Source organism: Haplochromis burtoni, unplaced genomic scaffold (genome assembly GCF_018398535.1).
Source record: "Haplochromis burtoni strain Fernald_Lab_line unplaced genomic scaffold, NCSU_Asbu1 Contig_964, whole genome shotgun sequence".
In the NCBI taxonomy this organism is placed as follows: Eukaryota; Metazoa; Chordata; class Actinopteri; order Cichliformes; family Cichlidae; genus Haplochromis; species Haplochromis burtoni.
In genome coordinates this window covers 6868-14461 of record NW_024583325.1, presented here as the reverse complement: position 1 = coordinate 14461, position 7594 = coordinate 6868, and the positions used below count along the sequence as shown (strand labels likewise).

Genomic DNA, 7594 nt, shown 5'->3' with positions numbered 1-7594 from the left:
TATAAAGCTTTTTTTTCTTTTTTGAGAATTGTGTTGTCTTTCTTTATACACTTTTAATATGATATAAGACACAGCAGCAGGACAATTTCTGTTCGGATGAATTTTACTGAGAGCCTGACTAAAATATTCAGCATATGTGGTTGTATTTGTTCAGAGATTATTGAACATCCAACATGATCCAAAAAATGTTTCTGTGTAACCTGAACCTTTTTTAATGCACTCTATTTGGGACATGTTTTGCCAGGAACATTTGAATATAAACTGACTGAACTATAAACTGCAGTTCACCAAATATTCCCTTAGGATGGTAACTAGAAGAAGTAGTTTTTGTATGGCATTTCTATTAGTGTGTCTCACTGTGTCTTTCGGGCACAGTAATAAACTGCTGTGTCTTCAGTTTTCAAACTGTTCATCTGTAGATAGAGTTTACTGCTGGGATCATCTCTGGAGATGGTGAATCTACCCTGGACTGACTGGGAGTAAAAGGCAGAATAACTATAACTTGAAGTCTCTATGAAGGCAATCCACTCCAGTCCTTTTCCAGGAGCCTGTCTAACCCAGACCATAGCGTTGCTGCTGAATGTGAGTCCAGAGGCTGTGCAGGTCAATCTGTGAGATTCTCCTGGCCTTTTAATGACTGGTTCAGATTCTGTCAGCGTCTGACTATCAGTACCTGGTAGAAATTTGAAAAATGTGTTGAATTTAAGTTAGATCAGAAAAGGAACATGTATATCAAAACTGAGGTAATAGAAAATCTTCACCTGCCCAGCAAAGAGCTAAAAGCAGCAGTCCTGTCCTGTAGTGCATCATGTTGGGTTTTTTTTTTTTGTTCTCTACCATCCTCTGTGCTCATTTAAGAAGTGTGACAGTGTCTAAGTTTTGCATACACGCCTCCTCACTGGAAACACAGTACTGAGAAAGAACTGACTTTGTTTGTTGTTAAACTAAATTGTTTGTTTCTGCAAATTTGTCACTGCAGAACAGAAAATGAAAATATAAACAAGCACATTCAATGAACCCAGTTTGTTTCTGCAGTCAAAATGTGTTTTGAGGTGACTTTTGTGGTTATTTTTTCCCCCCACTTCACCAGCCCTCTGTCACTGCAAACAGCTGGTGAGTTTGGTTCTATCTGGAGATCTCTTCCTCTTCTTCATTACCTGCAACAGGTTTTTGCTTAAACAGGATCAACAGAGTTCTCTGTCTGATAAACTCTGAACCTGGTCTGAATGAAGCATAATCAAAAACTGGAAACCAGCCCCTAATAATCCAAAACCTTTTGAAATTAGCTTTGGTTGATCAGGATCATCTTCTCTTGCTCTTCTGTGGCATTTTCAGCCCAGGTGCTATTTCTAAATGTCTTGTTACAACTTCCATTATGTCTTATTGTAGCTGTAGCCTTTGTAATGCTTCCAAATCTCCTCCATTGTGTAAAAACAGCTGATTCAAGTCACAGAGGGACAAATCAGGTTAATAGTGCAGGTGCTGAACAAAGATTATGTTGGTATTCTTTGATATTCTGCTCAGCTGACACAAAGCCTCTGTTAAAAACTGACTTGTAAGATAAGATATTGAACCAATCTGCCCATTTAATGACGCTGTCTTGCTGGTAGAGACACCGAACTTGTTCTTCAGTTAAGTTAAGTAAGTTTGAGTCACTACTAATCCACTCAAATCCTTGGAAGCTGTTTTTTTGATTGGGAAAAGTTTTTTTCCCAAGGTGTTTAGTATAATTGTATTGTGTCACATTTTTACTACTCAAAGCAAGGGCATCATTTAGTTTCACTATGGTGTGGAGCCTGTACAGAAACTAAAAGTCAGCAATGGTCACTGTGAGTTTTCAGTCTTGTACTGAACTTAGAAACTATATTTTGTTCTAAAAACTTCCAAGATCTTCCCTGATCCATTGCATTTTCAGAGATTCAAGACTAAATTTAAGCATGCCAATTTGGAATTATTACTTTTAAGTATTAAGTTTGATAGAGCTGTATGTGATTGATTGAATTAACTGAATCCATTTGTAACCTTGTTCCTTGTTCTGTTGAACTGCAGGTTCAGAACCATGCCACCCAACATAAGTGAGGTAGGAGAAATAACAACACCATGTCTAAGCTAAAAAAAATCAGTTTTACTTTTATTTTGCATATTAATGGGTGTAACTGGCATTGAAACTGATACTATCAATTATTTAGTGGGGTCTAATAAGAACTGTAGAGTGTCTGACAAGAAGTGTAGAGTATAATTTTATTGTAGCAGTTTGTAGTTGAGTTTGTAGACCAACTCAAACAATTCAACAGCCACAGTGGATCTCCAGTCCAGTCCTGATTTGTCACAGTATGTAGGAGTAACACAGTCAGAATTCAAGTGTGAATTCAAGTGTGTTTTTTACAGTGTCAGTTTAGCATCATTACATAATATTGAAATGATGAGTAATAGACATTTTCTCATCTGTTTTACAGTAAAATTTCTGTGACATGTAGACAACAAAGTCATTTTTCAGGTGAAGAGAAAAACCATAAGTCAGTGAGATCCCTTTAGTAGTTGGTGTTTTTGTACAGCTCTTCCTCTGTTTTCAGTCACTGTGCTTTCACGGGTACAGAAGTAAACAGCAGAATCTTCTGCTGTCAAACTCTTGATCTCAAGATACTGTCTGCTGCTGGAGTCTTCTTCAGTCATGACAAAACGGCTTTGGAAAGTACTGCCATAGATAGCTGAGTTTTCTCCTGTATCCATTCTACCGATCCACTCCAGACTTCTCCCCGGCCTCTGTCGTATCCAGTGCAAATAGTTCTCTGTTAGGTATAGCCAGATATGATGCATGACATCTTCACCCTCTCTCCAGGTCTCTTCACCTCAGAGGTAGACTGCTCTAGTTTGATCTCACTCCAAACTCCTGCAAACACAAGAAAAAAAAAGTAACCAACATAAATCAGAGTATTGTCTTTATGTTTTAAATAATACACTGTTTTCTTACCGTGGAAACATATAATGAATAATAAACTCCAGGATTTATACATTCCATAATTTAGACCACTTTATAATCAGAATGTTGTGCAGTTAAAAAGTGTCCAAAGCTGTTCTGTAAAGAAACTAAATGAGAATTGATGAAGATGTGTTTATATTTGAGCAAAACTTTGCATAGACCTCCCTCTGCAGGAGCCATTTGGTATTTTTGGAGAAGGTAATGGTTTACAAAATCATCAATAGAAAAAAAGTCAGTCCACTTTTTGTATTGTTTAACTGTTTTCACTGGGATTTATTGCAGCTTCTCTTCTCAAACAAATGTTTTCTAATGAAGAAATACTGTTGCACTTTAACCAGAATTAACACATTCAAGTGACGGTGGTTTGTCCTTAGCCTTTAACTTTAAATAGCAGTCAAGCTTGATGGGGTATATTGTGGCTGAGTATGTTCTCTTGGGCATAGTTTTTCTAAACCTCTGATTTCACATATCAAGACAAAGAATAACCAGACATGTGGCACTCTCATTATAATCAACATCAGATTTCTGATTTTTTTTTCAAAGGAAGCTTCTAATCTTCTCACAGAATTCAACATTTTTAAAGCTAACCATTAAGAAGTCTTCTATCATCTCACTGACACACAAGTATAAATATTTATTCTTTAATGTTAATGAAGACAACACTAGTCATAGTTTATAGTAATTTTACATCATGAATGTTATATCATGCAGGGGACAGAAGTAAAGAGCAGAATCTTCTGCTGTCCTGCAATCAATTTTAAGTTACTGTCCTCTGGAGTTTTCTTTAATCATGATTAAATGACTTTGAAAACAACTGCCATAGATGGGAGAGTTTATGTTCTGTCTGCTCCATAGGTCTTTATTGTATTCAGCAAATATTGTAACCTGTCTGGTCCAAGACCAGGATTTATTTGACAAATAAAATGAGAACTACTAATGCTAGGTTTATCTAGGAGCAAAAGTTAAACCTTAAACCTCCTTCTTCATCAATCATTTGGTTTTCAGAAACTCCCAAGAATTATTATTATTGTGCTATTTTTTTTTAACTGAAGAGATTCACTTTGTTTAACATACAAAAGACAGTTTCTACAGACGCTTTTAACTGATTTATTTATTCACACATGGTTTTAAGATATGATTTCTTAATTATTTTACTCTCTTTTACAAGTTTCCAAAATGTATGCACTAATCTTAAATCTTGAAGCACTTTTTTGTAAAATGAGTATTATTGGCAAACAAAGACACATTTCTTGTCATTATAATTATGAAATTTAGAAAAATATTTTCAGACTGAATAAATCTGCTGTCTTTGTACTTATCTTTGTTATTATATCAAGAAACCTCTTTAATATCCTTATGGGTCTGACAACTCATTCTTTGGTTGGTCTACAGCTGTTTGGTGTTATTGTGTTTCTCTGGCAAAGTAATACACAGAGGTGTTATCAGGTTGCACATTTTGTACATTAAGACTGTATTGCCGGAAGAGTCTAAGCCGATACTGAACTTGTTCTTTAATGAATCTTTGTATGTGGCCCATCCAACACCTGCACTTCCAATCCACTCCAGTCTTTCCCTGCAAGCTGTCTGATCCAAGCTGTCCAGTAGGTGCTAACAGAATAAGTGACCTGACAGTTGATGGTAGGATATTAACAAAGCTCTGAAGTCTCAGAGGCTGACTGTGCCAACTGTTCACACTTTACACCTGTAAACAGAAAGGCATATTTCATAGAAATAAACCATCAAATTTCTGCTGCTAAAAAAAGAGGGCTGGTTGTGAAAGCTCTGTTGGGGTCATATTAAGGCAAGATAGAACAAAAATGTTGTATGAAAAGCAACAACTTATTTATAGCCTTAAGAAGAGGAAGTGAAAGAAAAAACAGAAGAGCAGCTGCACACATGAACATTTCTGCATATTTACATGCATGTCGTGCTTTCCTTTCTCCTCATTTTGCATGTTTTACTGCCACCTGGAGGTTTTTTAGTATTTACTTTCTTTGAAAGGGTATTTGGCATAGTAATATACAATAGAGTCATACTGCTGGACTTTACAGACCTTCAACTATTCAGTATTTCTTTTGTGTTTATGAGTGTAAATCCACTGAAGGCTCCTTCCAACCCAAGCATCTCAGCTCTCAGTCCTCTTTTGAATTGGAAAAAGTACATTATGGGCCAGTTGTTTGTTCCAAGATCTTAATATGGAAATCATTTATATGATTAATAAATATTTTCTGTTTACACTTCATATTGAGAATATTGAAATTAGTTTTCCAGTGAAGAGAAAACCCATAAGTCAGTTGAGGTTACCTTTAGTAGTTGTATTTTTGTACAAGCTGTTCTTCTGTTTTTAGTCACTGTGCTTTTCACGGTACAGAAGTAAACAGCAGAATCTTCTGCTGTCAGGACTCTTAATCTCAAGATACTGACTCTGCTGCTGGAGTCTTCTTCAGTCATGAGAAACGAGCTTTGGAAAGTACTGCATACGAAGCTAGTTATTGCTCCTGTATCCATTACCGATCCACTCCAGAGCTTCTCCCCGGCCTCTGTCGTATCCATGAAATTAGTTATTGTTAGGTATAAGCCAGTATGATGCATGACATCTTCACTCTCTCTCCAGGTCTTTTCACCTCAGAGGGTAGACTGCTCCTAGTTTGATCTCACTCCAAACTCCTGCAGAATACAAAGAAAAAGAAAAAGTAACCAGTTACATTCAAATTCAGAGTATTGTCTTCTTGTTTTAAAGAATAATCACTGTTTTCTTACCGTGGAAACATACAATGAATAATAAACTCCAGGAAGTAATATAATCCATAATTTAGAACACTTTATAATCAGAATGTTTGTGCAGTTAAAACGTGTCCAAAGCTGTTCTGTAAATACACTAAATGAGAACTGATGATGATGTGTTTATATCTGAGCAAAACTTTGCATAGACCTCCCACAACAGGAGCTATTGGTATAGACATAGAATATCATGAACTGTCTATTTTTTTTATATTTACTATAACAAATTTTCTGCACATGAGACAAACTATCACTAAATATTTTTTAAAAAGTCAGACCCACTTTTTATATTGTGCAACTATTTCCATCTAGCTTTTTTGCACATTATCTCCTCAAACAAATGCTTCCAAAAGAAATAATACGTGAAATTTAGCCAAAATTAAAATATTATTTAAATGAGGGTGGTTTGTCCCCACCCTTAAACATTCATTAAATCAGAACATAATACACTTTAGTGTGTTCTAAATTTTTTAAAATACTGATAAAATTAATCAAAACTCAAATTGAGCCTGTTTCAAGTCAAAGAATAATCAGAAGTGTGACACTGTCATCGTCATACTCATGTATCTGATCATTCAGTCTTTCTACTGTTCTTTTTAAGGAAGATGTTATCATCTAATTGACCCCCCACACACTGTGCTTAAAATTATATTAACAGCAAATGTTTAATTTCGAAAAAAAGTAAACTCTTATAATTATTTTACATGATGCAGGTTACATAGCTCTGCGCATCTATTAATGAACAAAGTATTTATTTTAATTATATACATTTAAAAAAAATTGTCAGACACCATTACTCAAATTAAACCTCCTGAATCTAAAACTTTTAATGGGACTCTGCCCAATTTTTCTATTACTGAACTTAAAATAAGTTTCAAACTTAGCTTTCTTTGTGTTTTAGAAAAGGCAATGTAAGAAACACATGCACACACTGTCACTACAACTACTAATAACTGCTACACGGTGATAATGGGTATTAATGTGTAATGTATTTAATGAATCTGTTGTAACATTGTTCTGTTAAAGTGCAGGTTCAGAAACATGTTACAGAAACAAGTGAGGAAGGAGAAATATCAGCACCATGTCTAAGCTACCACAACAAGTAGTTTTTTTTTTTTTTTTTTCATTTTTAAAATATATATTATGGGTGTAATTAATGCTATCAAAAACTGATAGCATCAGTTGAGTGGGGGGGATCTAATAGGACCTGTAGGGCAGTGTTTCCCAACCACTGTGCTGTGGCACATAGGTGTGCCGTGAGAAATGATCAAGTGTGCCATGGAGATTATCTGGTTTCACCTGATTGGTATGCTAAGCAACCACGTGAGCAACGGGCAGAGGAATTACATTCCCCTCCACTAGAAGGCAGTACAACTACCTGCTCTAATTAGATGGGTTGCCAACTGCCAGTAAAACAGAAGAAGACGAAGAAGCTTCTGTTTAAAGCTGTTTATAGTCAGAGATTGTTTTTCTGGTTAAAAAAGAAAACAACTGCAAGAAGTTCTGTGATCAATAAAATGACAATTGTAATAATGGAGCATAATAATGGAAGTGTGAAACTAAGTTTTTGAATACCAAATGTAATACCAAATTTGGTTATCTAAACTCTGTCTCAAATACCAAATTTCCCTCTACAGGAGAAATTTGGTATTCAAAAACTTAGTTTCACAGCTTCCAAGTATTTTATGATGTGATACGATATCATGAATATTTTTGTCGTAATTCTTAAACATATAAACACCATGAAAATCTCATTCTCAACTGACCAGATTATTTACAGAGGGATGGTTTGTGAATGCTGCAGGATTGATGCGATGCTGATCTACATTTCTC

At 35.4% G+C, this 7594-nt stretch overlaps 1 long non-coding RNA gene across 1 annotated transcript; it reads right to left on the bottom strand.

Annotated features, from left to right (window-relative positions):
- Nucleotides 1-622: 622 nt before the first annotated feature.
- LOC102305793 lies at nucleotides 623-805 on the bottom strand. The gene is made up of 2 exons (XR_006053424.1): nucleotides 762-805; nucleotides 623-673 (listed from the first exon to the last, which is right to left on the bottom strand). It is a non-coding gene; the product is annotated as an uncharacterized LOC102305793 (long non-coding RNA).
- Between the last annotated feature and the right edge of the window lie 6789 nt (nucleotides 806-7594).